Source organism: Epinephelus fuscoguttatus, linkage group LG17 (genome assembly GCF_011397635.1).
Source record: "Epinephelus fuscoguttatus linkage group LG17, E.fuscoguttatus.final_Chr_v1".
Classification (NCBI taxonomy): domain Eukaryota; kingdom Metazoa; phylum Chordata; class Actinopteri; order Perciformes; family Serranidae; genus Epinephelus; species Epinephelus fuscoguttatus.
Genome location: NC_064768.1, coordinates 25,245,516 through 25,269,035, shown reverse-complemented (window position 1 = coordinate 25,269,035; position 23,520 = coordinate 25,245,516). Strand labels below are relative to the sequence as shown.

The following is a 23,520-nucleotide window of genomic DNA, read 5'->3' as shown; positions in this document are numbered from 1 at the left end:
CAGCAGCAGGATTTAATTTGATAACAAAGTGCCTGTGAGGAGCACCAGACTAAACTAATTTCTGGAAATAGATGGCTCACCACATCATACGTCTGGCCACAATGACACTGATGCGTATGCTCAGACTGTCAGATGAGGAATGAGATGGGGGTAAGGGAGAGACTCACAGACACACAGACAGACACCCGAGAGAGGAGCGTAAATCTGCAGCGAGTACGGGTCTCATTCCACCACCATCTGTGCCATCCCGCATGCCCGCTGTACAGAACAGCGACACAGCACTCCCCCCCTCACCTGCTAACGACTGCAGTGCTCATTACACACACACACTCACACACACTGGCCTAATGCTTGCATCTCTGGATGCTACAGTCACATCTGTTCAGGACTGGAACACAGCAGAAAACCTACTAGTCGATGAACTGATTTAAAGGGACATTACACCCCAAATCAAAATTACATATTTTCCCTTACCTATATCAGTCTAGATTGTTTTGGTGTGAGTTGCTGAGTGTTGGGGATATTGGCTGAAGAGATGTCAGCTTTCTCTCAAATATTTGGAACTAGATGGCACTCAGCTTGTGGTGCTCAAAGCGCCAAACAATAGATTTGAAAATTTCAACAGCAACGTCTCTTTACAGAAATCATAATCTGATAACTCAAGATAATCCACAAACCTTGTTGTGAGCAGTTTTACATAGGAACTTTTTTCTTTCTACGCAACTACAACTGCCAACTGTATCACCATGCTGAAGGAAGTGTGCATCTACTGCTAGCTTACCTAGCACCACTGAGCTAGCTAACATTATAGCCCAGCGGAAGACGCCGCCATTAATGTTTACGTCTCACGCTGTCAGGAGCATGAGCCTTTTATTCATGAGTAGATGCACAGTTCCTTCTGCGTGGTGATACGGTAAGCAGGTGTAGTTTGGTAGAAAGAAAATAGTTCCGGCATGAAACTGCTCACGACAAGGACTGTGGATCATACCAAAACAATATGGACTGATAAATGGCACTATAGGCGGACAAACGTGTTTTTGATTTAAGGGTGAACTGTCCCTTTAAGACAGCACAAGCAAACACAAACACTTTCACTTGCCTTTCACAACCCCACACCTGGAAATTAAAGCCTAACAGAGAACAGACAAGCCAGCAGGACCAAACTCACAGTACTCAAAGATAAAACAATCAAAACCAAAACATTTTCGTCAATGACATGCCTCTTTTCACTTAATTCAGTTGCTTTGTGCTCGGCAGATAACTGACCATATCGAATGTGTGAGAGCAACAACAAGACACTATCAGAGTCTCGCAGTGGCAGTGAGGGCTGAACCCATATTGTGCAGGATAAGATACACAACTTCCCTCAGCAATAGCAGTAACACAGAGTCAACAGACTGTTATCAAAACCGTCTCTGTGTCACATTGTGGAGGGGAGATTGTAAAAAAAACGGAAGAGAGAGGAAGAGAGGGTGGAGAGAGAGAAGTGAAAGGAGAAAGAGAGAGGAGGGAAGGGAGGAGCTGCAAAAGAAACAGAAGTACTATCTGTGACATTGGGAACATATAACTGTAATCATGGAGAGGACGCATGTGCTTTCAGTCAAACACACACATACACAGTTGAGTTACACACACACTCTAATCAGGGTGGTAAGGGAAACAGGGTGGTCCCTGTCACATTTTTCTCAAGACCCTGAAATATTTACACGTTTTTTTTTTTCATGATGAACATGCACGCTGTTACCTAATCTTGTATTTTACATGTAACTATATTTATTTGCACGTTTTCCCCTCAGTGTTTGTGTGTTAGCTATATACACTGCAGACTATATAAATGTCAGTGTTCCTCAGTGAAGACTGTTTGGATCCATAGTGTTTCCAGTTTAGGTGAAATGAAAGAGAAAATACTGAAGTGAGAGAGACAGGATAGTCTAAGCCTGTTAGCCAAGCCCAAGCATCAGTAGCACTCTGGCTCACTGCTGCTGAGGTGCACTGTGACTAAGTATTTTAGTCATGCTAGCTCGGCTTTAGCAGGCAGGCAAGTGAGAGATGGAGATGTCACTGAAATTCTAAATAGAGAAGGCTTCGTTTCAAATAAGCAGAGGGAATGTGATGTAAAAGACAGAGACAATCACAGGAAATATACAAGATATAAATACATACTGAAAGCTTCATGTCCAGCAGGAGGAGCAGTCATGTTTAGCCTCTTAAGCTTTAAAGGTTGACTAAGAAAACTGTAACATGCAAGAAAGTGGAGATTCATTTCTTGAAACTGTTTTCCAAGAATCAAACAAGAGTCTAAACGTCGCACGCTCCTAATGTCCAAGCACACTGAAATGATTTGAACTAACTTACTGGCTGACACCACCATTCTTTGAGCTCTTGGTACACTGGTCTATATGGGCAGGGATATGCTGTTATCAAGATATTCCCTTGTAATTCAACAGTCTCCAAATGTCCTCAAGGTAAACACATTCCAACTTGGGCAACAACTAACAATACAATGTTCAGTGTTGACGATTTTCTCTATTGTTTGAATAGATCTTTGGTCTATAGAATATCAGAAAATGCTGAGAAATGTTAATCAGTGTTTCCCAAAGCCCAAGATGACGTCCTCAAATGTCTTGTTTTGTCCACGAACCAAATATATTCAGTTTACTGTCACAGAGAAGTAAAAATGACTAATCAATTACCAAATTAGTTGGTTATTAATTTAATAGTAATCGATAGTCATGTACTGAAGTCAGGCACCGGGCTCTTCTCATGCACTGGTAGTACATGTACCTATGAAAAGTACTGCACCACAATTCGTATAACAAATGAAATCATGAGCCAGTAATTTGCGTATAACCCATGCAAACAATACGGCTACGATCATGTGACAAATTAGTTGACGGGAGTAAAGAAGGAAGTCGTATAGAGACTGAAAGTCTGTGTAAAAAGGCAGGTTGGGGTGGTGGATGGGTCAAACAAACACAGGACTTTCCCTCATGAGACCGGAGTTCTTGTCCCTTGTGAAACCAAGTGAACTTTGAGTTATTTTAAGGCACATCATCACAATGTATCTTTTCCTAAACCTAACCTACATAACTTTACTAAACTTAACCTACATGACTTCACTTTCCTAAACCTAGCCTATGTAACTTTACATTAAGTACATTATCGTCATTCGTGGAGCACTCATTTGTTGAATATCACATGAACTGTTGTATGAGGATATGGTGGAGACTGTCAGGACACAAAAGGAAGAGTAAAGAATGATCACATCCCAAGACAAAGGTCACACATCTCCCTACCAGAGATGACTCTCCCTCTGCAACCACTTTGGAGATGTCCTAGGTGCTGTTAACTGAAAGAGTTACTGGGAAGGTTAGACTTAACAATCTCCCAGTGTGTGCTGGGAGATTCAGACCAAGACTGAGAGCCAGATCTCAACCCTAAAACCTTTTTTCTGGGTCCAATTTGTGCTGAATCTCACAAATGTGGCTTTGACTCAAAGCATTATTCAACCAGACTGTTAAAATGAAATTATTAATGTGTGTTAATAACTGACTCATATTATAACACAAGTTTTATCTTGGCAAAGAAGGATTGGAATGTAATGCAGAGAAAAAAGGGGGAGAGAGTTGAATGAATGGATACAGAGTGGAGATTAGTGGAAAAAAGCTGAGTGATTAACAAAGCAGAGAACAGAGGACTGGAGGTGAATGAAGAGTCAGTGTGAAGAGAAGACAGAGTAAACAGAGCGACTGTCCAAACCTTTAACTTCTATTCACTGTGCGGCATTTCTGCTAACTCTGTCTCTCTCTCTCTCTCACACACACACAACCTTTCTCTCCATCCTCACGACCTGGCCAGACTGAGAAAGGTTTACTACTCTAATTTCACCACAGTAAAAAAGCCCGGACCTGACTATTTATTTTATAAACTCAGGCTATAGCCGAATAGCTAGTGGAAACATATAGTCTTACCTCTAGCTGCCAGCTATCATATCCTGTATGCCTGCCGAAAATATGATCTATGAAAATACAAGGTCATTAAAAAAGACGGCTGGGTGACAGGACCCAAGGTAATTCATCATTTTCCAGTCAAACACAAAGACTTTACATAATGAGCTCAATTGAAATAGAGAGAAGTTACCGTATCACATATGGTTGTACTTATCCTGTTTCACCGGGTCTTTGCGCTCAGGCTTTCCATAGTTCTGTATATTGGCTTTTCTAATTGTGTGGTCACTTTTGGCCGAGTTCACTTGATCTATTGTTAGATAGTAGGACGTCAAATTAGGGTCCAAATCATCCTCTAATTACCTTAAGCTTTGAGACTAGATGGGGGGATGGATAATGTAATGAGACACATCAGCACAATGCAATTTGAAAGCAGATACTGACCTCCAGCAGCCCCCAGAGAGCAAAGCATACAATGTCAATTTTTTTTTTTTTCGATTTAGTGCAACATGGGGTGTTTTCAGAGAGGGCTGGAGCATTATCTATCGGGTTAACACTCATTTAAAAAGGAACAAAAAAAAAAAAAAAAGGCTTTTGACAATAAAAACTTGAAAAGTCAATAGGACGCTCAATGTAAAATACATAAAGAGGGGAAAAAAGCACAGCCTGGACTCAAAATCCACCTGAACTCCTGCTTGGTACAGCGGGCCCTACGGCAGTATGAAAAGATGAGTTTGGTTACAGGCTTGTAATTGGGGATTAACACCTGGGTCAGTGTTATGATTGGATGGTAGTCGTCGGGTGGAGATGAGAGAAACATAAACCCTGAAAGCATTTGAAACCCCGCAGTCCCTTAGGGGGAGAAGATGAAAGATAAAGAATGAATTAGTGTGAAATCCATGTACACAGCAAATACATGCATGCATCCAGGCAATCACACACTCTCTCTCTCACTCTCACACACATACACAAAAACCCACACACACACACTTTTGTGATTTATAAACAGCATCTTCTCTGTTTCTGATTTGATTGAGAGCACTGCAAAGCATATAAGCAGAATAAAATCAATGGCTTCATACTAACCAACAAGGGCTGCACCCAACCATTCAGGCGGCACTTACTATGCCACTTGAATCAATAGCAATACTCCCTCCAGAAGGTAATTTACCCAGTCTTTGGGAAAAATAAAAATGCATCTTACACTTGAAGCACATTATTGAAAACAACTCATGGCATATGAATGTGTGCTATCCATTTTCATGAGCAAATATGGCATGTACAGTATATTCTAAAATAAAAAATACATGTGCAGACGGCAGTCAGACAAGCCCTCATTTTATTACAGCGACAGAGTGAGCAAGTGCTCGCTAACTCATGCATAATTCAATTCAAAAAGCACCACCTGAACACGCAACCTTAAACAACCTTGAAAACAAAGTTGGGCGTCTCCTCCAGCCTAATACATCTGTTAAAAGTTAATGGCTGAACTTAATGCACATCTATTGTCCATTTATTAGCCGTGTTACTGCTGCACATTGTAGGCAAAGCAGCAGATCTGTGGCCGGCCGATGGATGGTAATCCAGGACTGGACAGGTATTGATGTGCGGAGCTTTAATGGAAAGGGGCGATGAGTGCTTTGACTTTGCCTAACTCACTTTACGACTTCTCAGAAGTGCTGTTGTCCAGGAATTAATGGATTGAAGAGGATGAGGACGGTTGTTGAAGAGGCAGCAATTAGCTATAAAAGAACTGGAGAGCCTCTCAAATGTGTGTTGATTCACTTGTGCACTCTACGCAGGCAGAGGTGCCAAACCTATTGATGATCATGCTTATGGATGACAGTGATTAATGTCTCACAACAGCCACTTGGTGCGTGGTTTTATCTAGAGCATCATAAAGGAGCTCTTAGCGCAAATATTTGCAGTATGGGTGGCCGGAAAGAGACTGAAACCCAAGAGAATATGAGGGCTGTACTGATGCCTCATTAAATGTATTTGGTATATTGTTACCAGGCTATCATATTGTATGTGTCAGAGGCAATTACACTGATATCTGACTGAATTATGGGCTCCTGGGAAGGATGAGGTTGTATTTGCTTTGTCTACATGAAATCAGGATTACATTAACAACAGAAGTGCTGTTACAATGCTGTACAGTGAGAAACCTTTTGCTATAAACAACTGTTTGTTTTTGGCTTGCAACACTTTATAGCCACACAATGCATACTTGCGTTATTTATTTCTCAGACTGTCTCAGTTTAACATTTTCTTTTTTTTTTGATTTATCATATTGTGATGCCTAAGGGAACCAATATGGATGGGTCACTGAACAAGCCTACTGGGCACTGGACCAGGAACCTAAAGTGTCACAAGTCCTCAAACTCTTCTGTGTCTTGCTCATAGGAGAGGAAGTGAGGTCCTTTGCATGTCTGTTCCCGGGGGCCCATTGTCTCATAATCCGCCCGTGGGAACCACTTGTTCAAACCTCCATATTCTAGGCTTTACTGTACTCTCTGTTATCATTTAGGAATAAAATATAAAAGTTTGAATGCACCCTCACATCTCTCCTAAACACGCTCTCAGAGGCTCCCTGCTGCAATAACAAAGCAAAAGTTGAATTGCTCTTGTTTGTAACTTCTTTAATCTCTTTACACTTCATCCCTCTGATTCGCAGACTGATCCTAGAAATGAGGCAGAACCCTGGACAACTACCTGCCACTCACAAGGATGTCTTCACTCTTACATCACCCGTTTGCATCGTCCGTGATTACGTGATTCTCAATGTTTGCAAAATCTCTCTCTCTCTCTCCTTCTTTCTTTCTTTCTTTCTTTCTTTCTTTCTTTCTGTGCTCGCTTTTCTCCCTCTCGCTTGTACCCACTTTCAGCCGAGCTCAAAGAAAGGAGATTTTTATCCCCCCACTGACTTGTGATACACGCCTTTTCTAAGGTTACATGCAAGTTACATCACTCGCCTAAAACAAGGTTGTTGCAATGAACGATATCTAGAAGGAACGCGGTCCCTGAGAAACAGTTCAATATGTTACAGAGAGGACTTAGCTAACCCACAACTCAAGGCAAAAAAAATACAATGTTATATCTAAACCTTACATATTTCATCATCGCACACAAAGCAGTGAGGTCATTGCGTATTCAAATCACCTTGCAGAACGGGGACAACACTGCCTAACCTTGATACTTTAGATTATTCATAGAGGCCACAACGACTTCAAAGTCTATCATCAGGAGACAGAGTCAAACAATCTCCATTACACACTTCATAAGCTAGAATTGCCGCTGCGCGTATGTGTGTTTGCGTGAGTGTATGTGTGCACCGTGTGATCTTACAGTTGGAGACCCAGAAAATGATGTGATAACAGTGGCAGTAATATGCCACTCGAGAGTACTTCACGCAGGCAAATCCCATTCTTCAAAACGACAATGGATTTCAATCACGCTGGGTGAATTTTCGAGAGTTGGCGGCTGTGACATAAACAATTTATGGTGCGCTGGCGCCTGTGTGAGCTCAAGATTGTATTAGTCAGACATAAGATATCATCATTATAGACGTAAATGGAGAAAAGCATATAGACTGACCCGTTTATGCCCTGAACACACACACACACACACACACACACACACCAGCAAACATATAATCTAGACATGCGTAATACCCTCAGCGCACAGGTTGATATGTAGGTGTTGGAGTGAAAACCGTGAGGCACTGCAGCCACGGGAAGCCTGTGAATTGAGCACTAATGTCCACAACGTGCCAATGTCTGTGCAAAATGGTGCCTCTGGGTGTGTCTGACCCACACACACATGCACAGTACACAAGATAGGTAATGGAATAGATGAAGCGATACAGAGATGGTGTGATAGTGGCTTGTGGTGATTGCTGTGTGCGCTGGGTACAGATGTGGAGAGAGGGAGCAGAGAACAGACACAAGAGAGAGATAAAGGTGTGGAGAACGAGAGGACAGAGGTGTTAAAGAACAGAGTTGAGGGACAGGTGGGGGCGATTGAGATTCAGACAGAGTACGCAGAGAAACAGGAGAAATCTATCGGTATGCAAGTGTAGTAACCCCTCCTCTCTTTCCATCATCCCTCTCCTCTAGACCATGCACACACATACACACACACACACACACACATACGGAGTCATCGGCAGCCAGATGGAGCAGTATGCAGAGCATGTCCCATCAAACTCCACCCGCTTGTCAAGAAGATGTATGGATGCAACGCCCTACCACAAGCCCACAAACACACAAATACATACACAGACACACAGCTGCAGAGGTGCATGCACAAATTGCAAGCAAAACAACACAACTCTCTCTGTCCCACGCACACACACACACACACACACGCACACACAGATCAGATTTTCATCATCTTATTTATTTCCTTCACCAGCAGATGCAGGATGCAGAGGAAAGCAGTACCACCATCAGTGTGTCCCTTCGGACTTCCTCTCCTCCATTCTCTCTTTTCCTGCCATCTCTCTCTCTCTATCCCTCTCTCTCTCTCTCTCTCTCTCATTTTCTCCATGTCGGTCCCGACTTCACTCGTTCCCACTGTGAACACACACTGGTGAACACATATTCCTCCCGAAGGTTCACGTTGACTGCCGCTTCATCTCATCGCCCAGCAACATTAAGTGATGCACGGACTTTGGGCACAGTGTGATGTAGTTTCCCCTCGCCAGTAACAGCTTTTGTTACTCAAGGAATCAGCACATTAGCTGTTACCCGTCATGCATTCACTGCTAATGTCATTCCTTTACACATCACTCCACGGGATCAACACATTGCTCAACCAGTTACCTGGTAAATTAAACCTCTATCACACCTCAAACTCTTTGTTTCCTTTAAACACAGTTAGCTCTTATGGCATTTTTCAAAATGATACAACCTTAATAACAGCTGCCATTTTTGCTAGTTATACGTAGCCATACTGAGACTGACAAAGTCATTTGTCGCACTTCACTGAAAAAAATAACTTACGTCTTGAAACTTTTACTACCTGAGGTTTTCCTGAGTGGCCAGCTGGTGGAGTAGTTTAATGGGATCCACTAATGTGATTATTATTACATTTTTTCTTTTCCAACAGTCATATTGTAGAAATATGCTGCATCTGGGACTCTGGTTATCTGAAAAATGACTCGCTAACAATGCTGGAGTTTCTCCCTGAGACGCACAAATACAGAAGGAATGTTGGAGTCAAAGGTCACTGTATGTGGTTCTCATAAAATTTTTGTGTCATGAGTAAAAAAGACCTTCAGTGTATTTTAACTGTTATATTTCAACAATTAAAAGGACGCTGCACCCCTAAATCAAAAATACATACTGTCCCTCTTACCTGTAGTGATATTTATCAACCTAGATTGTTTTGGTGTGAGTTGCAGAGTGTTGGAGATATTAGTGTCAGACATGTCTGCCTTCTCTCCAATATAATGGAACTGGATGGCTCTCAGCTTGTGGTGCTCCAAGCGCCAAAAAAAGATTGAAAAGCTTTAATTTAGGAACTATTTTCTTTCCATATCGCCGTGCAGAAGGAAGAGCACATCTACTCACAGACAAGAGGCTTGTGCTTATGATATGTAAACATTAATGGCGTCCTCCTCGGCTGAGCTGTCACCTTAGCCAGCTCAGTGGTGCTAGATGAGCTAGCACCACTGGCTGCACGCTTCCTTCTGCACAGTGATAGGACTGGTGGGTGTAGTTCGGTAGAAAGAAAATAGTTCCTACATGAAACTGCTCACAACAAGGTCTGTGAATTATCTTGAGTAACTGGGTCATGATTTCTGGAAAGAGACATTGCTGTTGAGTTTTTAATTTTTGGCGCTTTGAGCACCACAAGCCGAGTGCCATCTAGTTCCATTATATTCAAGAGAAGGCAGACATGTCTACAGCAAAATTTTCAGCACTTGACAACTCAAACCAAAACAATCTAGATGGTTAAATAGCACTATACAGGTAAGAAGACAAACATGTATTTCTAATTTTGGGGTGAATTGTCCCTTTAACAACACAGGAATGCAACTAATACAAGAATACATTGAGAGAAAGTGCAGTATTCTCCTTCATCATTGGTGTATTTTGTCTTAATTTCAGCTAATTGTGACACTCAACCATAAATAGGAGGCTGGATATACAGTACAGACTGAAAGAGTGATGGCACAGCACGAAAGCACTGCAAACAGATCTGCTCCTGATCAGTGTTGACAGTCCTCTGTATCTCCAACCATATCTGTATTTTTCTCTCAGTGCAACATCATGTGTTTACACTTTGTCAAGCCAGCAAAGACATAAGGAGATTTCTCAATCGCACACAAAGGTCTGAACACCATCTGTTCCATCACACAAACATTAACACGCACACGCACGCACACAAACACAAAAATACATAAACCAAACACACAACTCCTGCAAAACACCTCCGACTACACCCACACACTGGACAATAAAACATATGTGGTGGATAACATTAGGAGTCCTTCGCTCTTTTTCGAAAAATAGATTTATAGTAATGTCTGTTTTACCCATCTGTTGAAATAAAGTCTCTCTTGCAGAGAGAGAGAGAGAGGGGAAGCAAGTGTTAAGGAACAATAAAAATGATTCACAGTGCCCGTTACGTGTCCTCTCAAATCGAACCGATTCCTGCCACATCTTGTTGCCAGGCAAAATTGAACTACAGGGCCTTGTAAAATAAAGACGGGCAGTGGGAATGGGTGGCGGAAAAAATACAGAGAGAGGGGTGGAGGAGGCAGAGAAGTGGGTCAGGGAGAGGTAAAGGTAAAGAAAACATAAGGATATGTACAATGTGACGGAGAGCGAGAGTTTAACATTACTATAGGAGCGGCTGGACTAGAAACATACTGCCATCAGACATTTTTCCACAGCACAGCCAAGCAGGGCTAAACATATTTATAAAGCTCTATCAAAGTTGTGTTTATTTATATAAAGCTGGCCTGTCATTGCCATTAACAACATGATGTCAAAATAATCATATGAATGTTGCTTTTTTGGGAGAAAAAAAAAAACAGCGATATAAATCAGATGTAAGCCTTGGGGAGCTCTGTTTTGCCGTTTGATGGAAGCCAGCCGATTGGAAATTGTTTTCTGTGTACAGTTTGGTTCATTTCTGATGCCATGCTGACACACGGCCAAGTGAACCCAAATGGATCTGGGTGTTTTCCCAGGCAGGAGGTACGCCAGCGGAGACGGACTCACACAAAAAGACTCAACACACATCCTAATGCTGACGACAAATGGCTTCTTTCTCTTGAGCTTCACACACAGACAGTGGGTTACCCTTCTTGCTTTTGTGATAGGTTGTGTGTGACTCAGGCGTAGTATCAGAAGTATTCAGATCTTTTACTTGATTACAAGTAGTAATACTACAGTGTAGAAATTCTGTGACAAGCAAAAGTACAGAAGTATTAGCACTGAAATATACTAAAGAAAAAATACTCGTATACTAGTATGTAGAATGGCCCATTTCAGAGTCATATAAATTATATTATTGAATTATAATTATTAAACAGTCACGTGTTGATCACATTAATGTTGCAGCAGGTAAAGGTGGTGCTAATTTATTGCTCTACATATACTGCTGGGTGGCTTTACAGTACAAGTGCAAGTACCTTAAAATTGTACTTCAGTTCATTACTTGAGTAAATGTACTTAGTTATATTCCACCACTGTTTACAGTAGGAAACAGCAGCCTAACTGTGGGAATTGTCAGTTGTGCACTTTTGCATTTGTGGATCTATAAACACAAAGCTTTTCTGCTGCTGGTGCTGAGGAAAACCTACAAGAACACACATGCACGAACCTTCTATGAACTGTGTGACCCAATTTAAAATCACTGATGCATCCACTCCATCACTAACACAAACACATCAATACGCACTGATACATACACACATGCCCAAGTGGCAATTTGTATCTTTTCCTCTTGTATGTCCTTACGCTACATGGAACCTTCTCTCTGCAGCCACTTTGACCGTGTGTGTGTGTGTGTGTGGATGCTAAAAGGAATTATATCCCAGTCTTCAGGAGCGAAATCAATTTTCAACAGGCAGTAAAGGCCCTCTTGTTTTACATGACAGTTATCTTTTACTATGTGGAGAGACACAGAGGCACAGAGGGAGAGGATGGATGGATGAAGGGATGGATAGATGGAGTGATATACAATGTGGGCTAAGTGAGAGCACGGCTGCACCGTGTGCAATGGGGAGGAAAGCAGACACGGACGGAAGGGTGAAACAGATGTGGAAAACTGAGATGTAGAAAGGAGGAAGAGATAGGAAACGGGAGGTGAGGATGCCGAAGACAGGGGATGAAAACGGGAGATAACATTAAGCGCCTATGAGAGACAGATGGGGAAATCAAAGGCGAGAGGCAGAGGACGAGCACAGAAAAAAGAGGGCAGAGGCTAACAGTAAGGGAGGGAGGGTTCCTGGGGGGGACGGTGGGGGAGGGAACCAGCCTGTCTGCCTGGTGTTTTCAAAATATCACATGACGGCTGCCATGTGTTGGAAATTACTGCCGGTTAACTATCTTCCCCAAAACCGCTCCGAAAAAATATGTCTGCAATTTATGAAATGTGTTCCAGGGCTCAGCTAAGTAGAACCAGATTTGCAAAACAGAAAAAAAAAACCTTTACCCCTCACCGCCCCCTTCGCTGAAAACCGCTACACTCTTTTCTTTTTTACACTCCCGCTCCCTCTCCTCCACCCCCTCCCTCCTTTCCCCTGCAGGAGAAGATGTTTAAAAACAGGGTTTGAGTCACATCTGGTGAGCAGGGAGCCAGAGAGTGGTGGTCGGTGTGACCTCGCATCAGGGCATTTCCAGGCTTACATTGTGTGTGTACCTGTGTGTGTTTGTGTGATATGGTGACCATGGTTTGCTAATGGCTCTGAGTGGCTGAGAGTAGAGTACGTCTGGATGGGGAGGCAGACACACACACACACACACACACACACACACACGCACACACACGCTGTACCACCACGACCATTCCAGGTCAGCCATGTGTCTTTGTCTCTTTTCATCTAACCATTACACAGTTTCTCCTCCTCTCCTCCCTCCTCATCGTTTCACCTTTCACTGTCTCACCTCCCTGTCAGCCCACAGCCATCTGAGTCCACTGACAAACAAGAAGAGAGGATCTCAAAATGGGCAAGAATACCAGTTCACAGCAAAGCTTTGACGTACACTGACCTCTGAGACATCGGTGATGGAGTCGACTGTAGAGTCTCTGCCTGGATTCCACATGTTCTATGCGCCATACAGAGTATATGTGATGTGAACTGCACATGGGACTCATTATTTTGGATTAGTTCTTAAAATAAATCCAAAAATGTATCTGTGTTTAATTTAAATATTAAAAAAAAGCGCAAACATTAAATTTAAACAAGAGTTATACAAAAGGAGTGTGAAAAGTGACGACATTTGCTGTAGTTTAAAGCTGTAGTTGGTCATTTGCTGATGCTGTCACGATATTCACACAGCATTAAATGAGACAGATAATCTGTTTAAAGAAATTGTCTATTTCTCACCTCAAATGTTTTCAGAAACATATTTTAGTGCACTGTTTAGCTGTAACATGAAAAAGTTAGTCCAGCTGTCGGGCAGTGCTTGGTACTGAGGTCAACTGTTTCCAACATGGCTGCTGGTTTTAATGTTACAGCCAAACAGTACACTAAAATATGAGGCAAAAACATTTGAGGCAAGAAACAGGCAATGCAGTAGCAGACTCTTGATTTGTATTTCATCAGCGCTGCCTAGTGTGACAGTTCAACCGCAGCTTACGAGCGGTGATCAATATGATTGACAGCTGTTTCAGAGGCTGCTCAGCTGCAGTTTGGTTGTTTTCAGTGCACCGCAGTGGATTCCAGTCATTAGAAGCAGTAGGAAGAGGAGGAGAGATTATCTGTCTCATGTTTGTCTTTCAGAATATAATGACAGCTTCAACAAATATGACACAAAAGTTATTTTCATAAAGTGGCTTTAACCTTTTATTGTGTCTGTCTGTTGCTTTGAAGCACTCACAATCAGCAGGTCATTCAAGAGGTCATTCTCATTATTCTTCTTTTCATTTATCTCTGAGCTGAAGCACTGCAACATGCAACAGTCTGCTTTTTCCACCATTTTAGTTCATTTTTAGCAACTACTGTACTTGTCTTTCTCCTATATGTTGCTCTATTAGACACTGGCTTTTAATCTTGCTCATTGAAAACACTTCTCATCTTGTATATTTGTATATTTTGAGATATACTCTGGTTGTTACTGGTTGTGAACAAAGATTTTTGTTACTGTATTTAGGGCTACTGTAATTTGAAGCATTCTCTGGCACAAGAATTTCCTTTGGGATAAATAAAGCTCTATTGAGTTGAATTGAAGAAACTGTATTTTTGTTTAGGACGAAACAAGCCAAATATCAAAGCATAAAAACAACAAAACAACAATTTAAACCTTAAATTTTGCCGTTTTTTTCTCTTGGATTTTGGTGAAAAAGGAAATTGATTGGCCTTATATTTACAGTATGATACATACGGTATATGCCATATGTAGATCTGCAACGACAGCTGATTGAAAGAAAATTAATCAGCAACTATTTTAATAATTATTTGTTTTAGTAATTTTTCAAGAAAAAATGTCAAACGTGCTGGTCCCAGCTTCTAAAATGTGAGAATTTGCAGATTTTCTTTGTTATTTATTATTGTAATTAAAGAGTCTGGGATTTGGATAGTTAGTTGGAAAAATTATGATTAGCATTTTTCACATTTTTTTTTGACAATGCATAGACTTAAATATTAATCAGTTAATCATGAAAATAATTGGCAGATTAGTCAATAATGGAAATAATAGTTTGTTGCAGCCCTAGTCATATGTAAAAGAATATTTCATGTGATGAACTCTAACATTATTTTCACCCTCAGTGACAATGCTGTAATCTATCTCCAACATGTTGGTTTTATCAGTTGTTTTCCTGGACTGCTGTCGGCCCTGAGCAGCCAGGAGCCTGAGCACAAAACAGTAAAACTTTGCTCTGACTTCATGAAAGTTAACTCAGCACCGTGGGACACATGTTGCAGTCTTTGTTCTGCAGGAGGCGCTTCAGATCACTGTCCTTCCCACATCCACCTCCTACTGTCCATCAAACAACAGCAGCTTTTTAACCAGCACAACTCTGAGCTCTGTCCCCACACCCACCACCAACACTACTAATAGCATCATCACGACAGTCCCATTGTTTTGTTTTTCTGCTGCATAAACACACACACACACACACACACACGCACAGACTCAGACACACAGCCTAACCGCTCTCCAGTGCTACAGATGGATGCCACCACTCTCTCTGGAGCGTTGCCAGCGCCAGCTAGTGAACAGCTTGCCTGGCACAGTGCTCTGCGTGTGTATGTGTGTGACTATGTGTGTGTATGTGTGTGTGTGCCTGCAGAAACAGTAGCGAAATAGCCTAGCGCAGATGGGTGGCCAAAATACCCCCCCCACACACACATACACACAAACACACAAGAACACAGACACATGCACACACACACACATATGCTCCAGAATAGACACACACACACACACACACACACACACACACACACACACACACACACACACACACACACACACACACACACACACAGTGTCTCGGTTCTGCTTAAGTGTTCCCGACCTGGCACACGCTGCCGCTTGCACAGCTGCTTCCTCAGAGGCACGCACACTTATAGACTCACTCACACGCACACACACACATAGTGAACACACAGCAGAGGATTGCAGCAACACAAACACACACATACATCTGTGCTTAGTTCACACTTCCTGTTTAAGGCATGGGAAGTATAAAGTCCACACTCGTACACATGCACACATCCACACACTGCACCACCATTCACACACCAACAAAGCCCACACACAGACAGGCATGTGCATGCCTTTGAATCTGCCTCACACACAAACACACACTAATACGGTGCTTTATCCTCAGTAGCTATTCAACCTTGTATGTATCTGCTTGTTTTGCTCGACACACAGAGAGAAAACATCAAGGCGTTCAGCTGGAAAGCCTCCAGTGCTGGCAACCTGCCAGCAGAGGCCTATAGATCAGCATGATCATAGGAGTGTGTTAAGACACATCACTGTTTAATGATTTGACAATGAAATTAAGACATGAAAGCTCTTGCTGGAACAACAGAACCAACAGAATGTAATTACAATGCAGCTGTGTGCGGCTGAAGACGTTTCAAAGCTCAAGGTGTGATGTGAATCCTTGTGACAGGCAATCTGATGCTGCTTCATGCTTTGACTCTGTTTTTTCATTAGACACAGCTGTACAGTAACCGATTCACAAAATGCTGCTTCTGAAGCATGAATACTAGAAAACAGGAGCGAGATTCTTTTAGGGTGAAAGGATGCTCTCTCAGGATCAAACGAAGACAGAGAAACTTTAACAGCTGAATAAGTCACTTGGTAGACAGCCTGCCAGTCAGTCAATGAGCTCAGGCGGCTGGCAGCAGGTACCCTCGCCCCAGTACATAGGGGAGAGCATGGTGGCTGGCAGTGCCAACTGTGCACTGGGTAGCCGTGCCAACTCTGCCAGCCTTGCAGTGTCTGTTTGCCAGTGCCATCTGGGGAAGAACAGCTCTGCGCACATACAGTACCTCTCCTCAGCTCAGAGGGCACAGAAACACACACACATGCATGGATGCACACAAGAAAGCAAGGGCAGAAAATGCACTCTACATACATGCAGCATGCACAAGTATGCATGGCATGAACACACATACAGAAAGGCACACACACATACACACACGCACAGCCGGCCGCTGACAGCTCACCATCTGTGCGCTGCCTCTGACTTCTCCCTCTGCTTCATTCTCTGCCCTTGTTTTTTGCTTTCATAAACTCTCGGTCCCTCTCCTCCCTTCCTCGCATTCTCTCCTCGTGTCTCATCTTATTGGGTGGATTTCTGAGCCACATATTCCTGCGTTATGTCATGACCACCTGTGTATTGACACTTAACATGTATTTTTTATATCGTAGCATATAAGATTAAGATGTGCTGTTGCTTGACAGGTCTTTTCCAGGTTAACTGGCAGTGAACAAGACAGGCAGAGTCCACAGAGGCTCCCCTCTAAACTGCCTTTCCTCTCTATTAGATGCACAGATGAGATGAGAGACCTTAAGAGGTGTCCTTAATAATCATACTTAAACACATGTGTATGCAATTAATGTAAGCATAAGCATGCATGCATATAAAACCTGGAATACATCACACGAATCCTGAGAGCAAGATGAAAAACGTCGAACAAAAGGGGAGAATGTAAAGAAGAACATCCCACCAGTCATATTACACAGTGTTCCTCTTCAGAGAGGAGAGAGGGTGAGAACAAAAGAGCAATGTGGGGAGAGAAATAGAGTGACAACAGAAAGTGGAGAGGAGAGGGGGAAATAAAAAGGAGGAGGAGAAGAGAAGTGGGAAGGTAGCATGAGTTCAGAAGCGTGGAATTCACATCAAAGAAAAGCTAAAACAGGTCACTGTCTTTACCAGAGTTATGCCTTGGGTGAAGCTCTCTGTCTCTCTCATATGTTTCTCATTTAAACCCTCTGAACCACTGTTTGAAAATGAAGGCCAGGGAAAGACACACATATATTCCTCTTTCTCTCTTCAGCTGGAGCATTGCTCATGTGTGATTTAGCTCATTTGCCGAACTGAAAAAATAAGTGTGACTTTGTCCAGATGCTGTTCCATTCGTCTTAACATTTTTATCCCAACATCACAGTTTAACAGCTTGACTTTCGGAACAGCGCCGAGCCCATCACTTTTCTCCTCTACAACACAACAGCTGTAATATTTTCAATCACAAATCTCCCCTCTCTTCCTATTCCTCGCCCCATTTATTTCTTTCCCTCTCGCTGGCCACCACCACCTACAATAACTGATTGTTTCTCCCACCATCTATCCTTTCCTCCTCCCCACTCTCCCCCGCTGCCCCCCTTCCCTTCGGCAACTGCGTAACACCATCAAAAACATCTACAATTGAACACCTTCCTATTATTCTTACTCTTTCTTACCCTTCTTTCTCATTTCATCGCCCACTTCCTTCTGCCGCTGCCTTCTTCCTGCTCTCTCTCTCTCCACCACTTATACCTATTTTCACCACTCTGTACGCCTCTCTCCATCCTTCTCTCTATCCAGCCCCCCCAAAAGCACCACATGCTCTGGCAGCGGCAGAAGAAGTAGCCTCATTACAAACAAGGAAAATCCATTTGGAGCAGCCGTCTGCTGCTTCTCTGGCCCCCTCTGAACTCTCCTGAGAAGTAATGCCCCACATCTCTCCTCTTTCCGGCTATCTTCTTCTGTTCTCTCTCTCTTGGATTTCCCATCTTTCTAATTATTTCTCTCTATTTCGCTTTCCCTGTGTCTTATCTGTTTCTTGAACCACTTACTTCCTCGCCTTTTCACCACCTTCAGAATTGCTCTCTGTGCTAGTGCTGTCAAAAATATAGATTTATTGATACATAGTGATACTGAATATTTGAAATGATTTTAATACTCATTTTCTGCAGTTTAGATACATAGGTACCAGCTTTGTTACTGCAGTCATTCTGCTGTTTTCTGCGACTAACCAAGAAAAGAAAAGTTGTTACAGCCTTCTTATATTCATCTTTTAATACGAATTTTAACGACCTTTAATGACCTCAATGTCAGTTTTCCCTGTAGTATTGAAAATGGCATCCAAAACTGATATCAAGATATATCGATATTCAAGGTATAGGTAGGTATGAGCTCAATATCATCATACTGAAATAATTTAATTATCAAATCATGTCTTGATATGGAAAATATTTGCAGAACAATGCACAAAATGATTCTAAAATATAATGCTGTCGATTTTTTTTAATGAAATAAACTGCGCCCTTTACAAATTAAACCAAAAGTTACTTGAATCATTAAATTCGGACAACAGAATTTAACACAATATGACCATATAATCCCAACACAATTACACTTACAGTTGACAAATATTAGCAGTGGAGGAAAAAAATCGATACAACATAGTATCGCAATATTTTAGTCGGGCAATATCATAGCTTATCTTTACACAGATGCCACGTATTGATCTTTTAAATATATAAAAAATATTATTATTACAAATACAAATTAAACTTTGGGTAGACCACTAGCGTAATAAAATCAATAGCTTTTTCTTTGGGGACATAATTTGCAGCTGAAAAAAGGTGATGATTTGCAACATATCCCAACATATTTTATCACAATACTCGGCATAATGCAACACATTTAAAATCGCAATATTATTTTATTGTGACATAAGTATTGTGATAATATCATATAGTGGGGCCTCCGGTGATTCCTCAGCACTTATAAATAGCATTACCTAATGTTTTTGGGCCATTTGGGAGCAGGGGAAACAGGCTATAAACACAACAGTGAAATATTAGTTATATTGTTGTATAAAGGTGATAGAGAGCACTAGCTAGAAAATATTTGCTTATTTACACTTCCAGCATACAATATTAGCAGCTGGTTAGAGTCATGTGTGTGTCCATCATGTGGATAGGTCTATAGTTGACTCTCCTTGCTCTCCACTATAGATCCATGTTGCTTTATTAGATTTGCTCAGGGCAAATCTGATAAAGCAACATGCCAGCTTGCTCCTTTTATGTTTTCAATTCAAACTGTCAATTAATTGTCAACCTGAGTATCCTGGTGTGTGCTGGAACTCCTATTTCCTTTTTGGTTCATGCTGGAAATTAAGTGTTTGATGCTGAAAATTTTCTGGTAGAGGAACCCCAAACCCCCAATTTCATATGTGTCCCCTGCAATGTTCAAACAAACCTACTGTCTTGCTCTCCACCAGCTCCTCAGGGAAATATCTGGCTATTTACCAGCTAGCTGCTAACTTTGTCTGTCTGACATGTGGTGCTGGGCTGACAGTAAACACTGTATTAGAGCTTTTTCACTGAAAACAGCTGCCTGCTGCAGCTGGAAACAACATTAACAAGAGCAGTGAGAGTGAACCAAAACAGTAAAGTTGCAGGCCGTAAAACCAAAACAACGTGCTGAAAGATGCTAAAAGCTTTGTAGTGCTGAAGGGAAACTGCAGTTGTTGGTGACCATTCTCTGTGGGTTCATGACTAGAAGCAACGCCTCTTGCATTACATGTTGTCATTTAATACATTGTTAAAATAAAAATAATGATCATAGCAGCTTTAATATTAGATTTCATTTCTGTGATACAGATATCAGATGTTGCTACCAGGCTAAAACAGAGTAGCGCTATCATACTAAAATCAGAACAAAATCCCACGGTGTATGGATAATGTATCCAGTACCTACAGGAAACATTTATCACTTTAGTTCAGTGACCTCAAACTTATAGTGTAGGTCCATTCAGTTAAACTAATGGATTGGATCGATTCTCAGCAGTGGGTTTTTGCAGTAAGAAAATGAATCACCGCACCACTTCCTGTCATTTTCTCTATTCTCCTCATCTTCCACCGTGGCTCCTTTTTTCCTCTTCCCTCTCTCACTGTCTTTTAAAAGCTCCTCGCTTCTTTTCACCCTTCATTCCTCCCTCCAGTGCTCCCTCTCCCTCTCTCGCTCTCTCCTTCTGCTCTGCCATCATCACAACATCTGATTAACATATGTCTGGGCTTTCACTCCCTGTCAGCTTGCAGGCATCTGCACGCACGCACACCCACACAAGCACACACAGTCGCACAATCTCATGCACCACGTCTCAGGTTCAGGAAGGTAAAGGACCAAAAAGAAAAATCCCTTTTAACTGCATTTACCTCCCTTTGTGTGTGTGTGTGTGTGTGTGTGTGAGTGTGTGAGTGTGTGCGTGTGTGCCACAACAGTGATGATGGGAGACAAAGCATCTTAACATTACTGCAAGCCAACAAGCCTCATGCTCCCCAGTGAGCTGCTTAAAATGCCAGTAATGGAGGAGAGAGAGAAAGGGATAAAGAAATATAATAAGACACGCAGAGAGACAAGATAGAGACAGATGAGAGTGAAAGTGTGTGTGTGTGTGTGTACATGATGTGTGTGTGTGTGTGTGTGTGCGCGCGCGCGCCGACAGACAACAGCAGTAGCTCCACCAGCTCCCTTGGGACTTGCGGCCCCCGAAAATTACTCACATTCACATACAAGTAGTCGCTCTCTTTAAGCTCATATTTCCTTTCATAAGCAGACATTGATACAATGGATTTAGTTTATTCAATAAACAGCAGTTGGGAGCTTAACTTCATATCCCACCTTCCAGTTATTGTAATCAGAGATCTGCTATTGATTATTTTCAACACTGGTGCCAGGAAGGGCTGCCATGCTCACCAGCACCAGCCGATGCCAGTCTTTTTATTTTATTTTATTTTATTTTTATAGATTTATTAGCTCACAGCCAGAGGTGCCCCCAGAATATTTCCAGAGGGGTGGCCAGATGGGGCCATCGAAAATCTTGAGGTGAAGCACCAAAACCAAAAGCCAAAACTGGATGAAAGGATTTTACTCATGCTGTTTAAGTATACACGCTAGTTGAAAACTAAGTTGATACCGATACAGTTTATATTTTGAGCTCCCCAACTCTCCTGTTTTTATGTGTTAAGTTACAATACATGTTTTCAAAACGGCTGGTTGTTGTTCTCTCTTAAAAAGACGAGGACACAGCTTCATTTGGAAGGCGTACATTGATTGGAAGGAATAAAACATTTATTGGAAACAAGCTACTTAAGTTAATGGGAGACCGCAGACATCTTGAGGTGAGAGTTCAAGAGAGTTGAAAAATGGCCATGCCAGTTGTTCCTTTGTCAAAATGTAGCCTGATTTGGAGCATCACTTAGCCCTCCTCCTGACAAGCTATGCCAGCATGGTTGGTACCAAAAGATGCCTCAGGTTGTCTGGGTTCACAAGATTCCAATACCTTCACATTAGCTTAAAAATTAGTGCGCCACAGCCTTTTAAAGACAGTAACGTCAACCTCCAATTATTTTCATCAGGAGGTGTATCCCCCCCTTGGAGGCGCCACTGCTCACAGCACGGATGAAATTGTTCCATATGTGCAGAATTGCAGTGTTGCAGGATGCTGAAGCCTCTTTTCAAGTCATTTGTTCCCACTCCTCTGTCCCAGATTGCCTGGAATCAGTCCCACTTTCACCATCTTACCCGCAACAAAAACATGTAATAACAGCAACAGACATCGGCAACCAAACAGATACTTTAGCGAGAGCCTTGCCAAAACACATAATCCAACTGACAGCGACAAAAGCTTAGCAAAACTCGGGGGCCAGACAGTGGTGATTGTTTGCATTGGTCTGTGTTTTGTAATGCTTGTAATTTCACCTGTTTGTTATAATGGTTTTCCCTGCCATCTGAACATTTTTGTTAAAAAGGGACAAATACATTTCCAGGCACTCACATTGCAAATACCGCTTTTACAATTGTATGGGATATGAGCCGTGCTGCGTCAAATTACTCTCTCTGTGTGTGAGCGTGTCTGTGAATGAGCATCAAGGGCTTGCTTTATTCAAGTATTAAACAAGTCTGCTTGTCAAGAAGCTGTGGCTTTAAGTAAAGCTTGCTGCATCCAAAATAAAGATCTCCGTCGTCTCGTCTCCTCTCCTGCCTCCTAACACCCCCCTTCACCTCCTATTCAGGCTATTAAAGAGTCATTCTCAATATGTGGGTTAATATATGTGCTTAAATTCAAAACAGGCAAATAAAAGGCTTTCTTCATACAGGCGCATTAACAAACTGAATAGTCACACAATGCTGATGAGGAGAAAACGTTTTGCTAAGGGGATTTCAATGGAGCGCCGAGGCTGTTTTGTGTGGGACAGAGCCATCCTGTGTGTGTCAGCCAGTGTGTGTGTGTGTGTGTGTGTGTGTGTGTGTGTGTAGAGGGGTGGGGGGGTGGGGCTTCAATAAGAAAGAATGGGAGTGACTTTTTTGTGGAAGACTTGATAAACTCAATAGAGCTTTGGAGGGCCCACTCAATGATGAGTCAATGAGGTGGACTTGAATAGTGGGGGTGATGGAGTGAGACACACACACACACACACACACACACACACACACACACTGAAGTCCCATGAGACAGCCTCTGGCCGAATGGCAGGTTTAATGGCATGGAGTGATGTGAGTGAGAGAAAAGACGAAGGGAAGCGAGAGAGGTAGTGATAAGCAAAAAGAGCGGAGATGCAAAGGGATGTAAATACAGGGTTGTGTTTGGACAGACAGCACACCACATCACCACACACCCAGACATGTCTGCCTCCTTCCCTCTATTCCCTTCCCTGTCTTCTTTGCCCACTAACCCCTGCTTCTGTGCTGTCTAAAATTGATGTGTGGGTATCTGTGTGTGTGCAGCCTACAGAATACACCAAACCCCACACAGTTTACACCCCAGTGGAGACCATTAGTGATTCTCGACCAGACACACAGGAAAGACATAGTCTGAGAGAGACACAGGAAAAGAGGCAAAAGTGTAGCAGACAGAGCGAGAGAGAGGGGGTGGGGG

General features: G+C 42.3%; 1 protein-coding gene across 4 annotated transcripts in view; it reads right to left on the bottom strand.

Annotated features, from left to right (window-relative positions):
• The window catches only part of runx1t1 (RUNX1 partner transcriptional co-repressor 1), a 67,755-nt gene that overhangs the window by 25,845 nt on the left and 18,390 nt on the right, over positions 1–23,520 (bottom strand). The window lies entirely within an intron of this gene.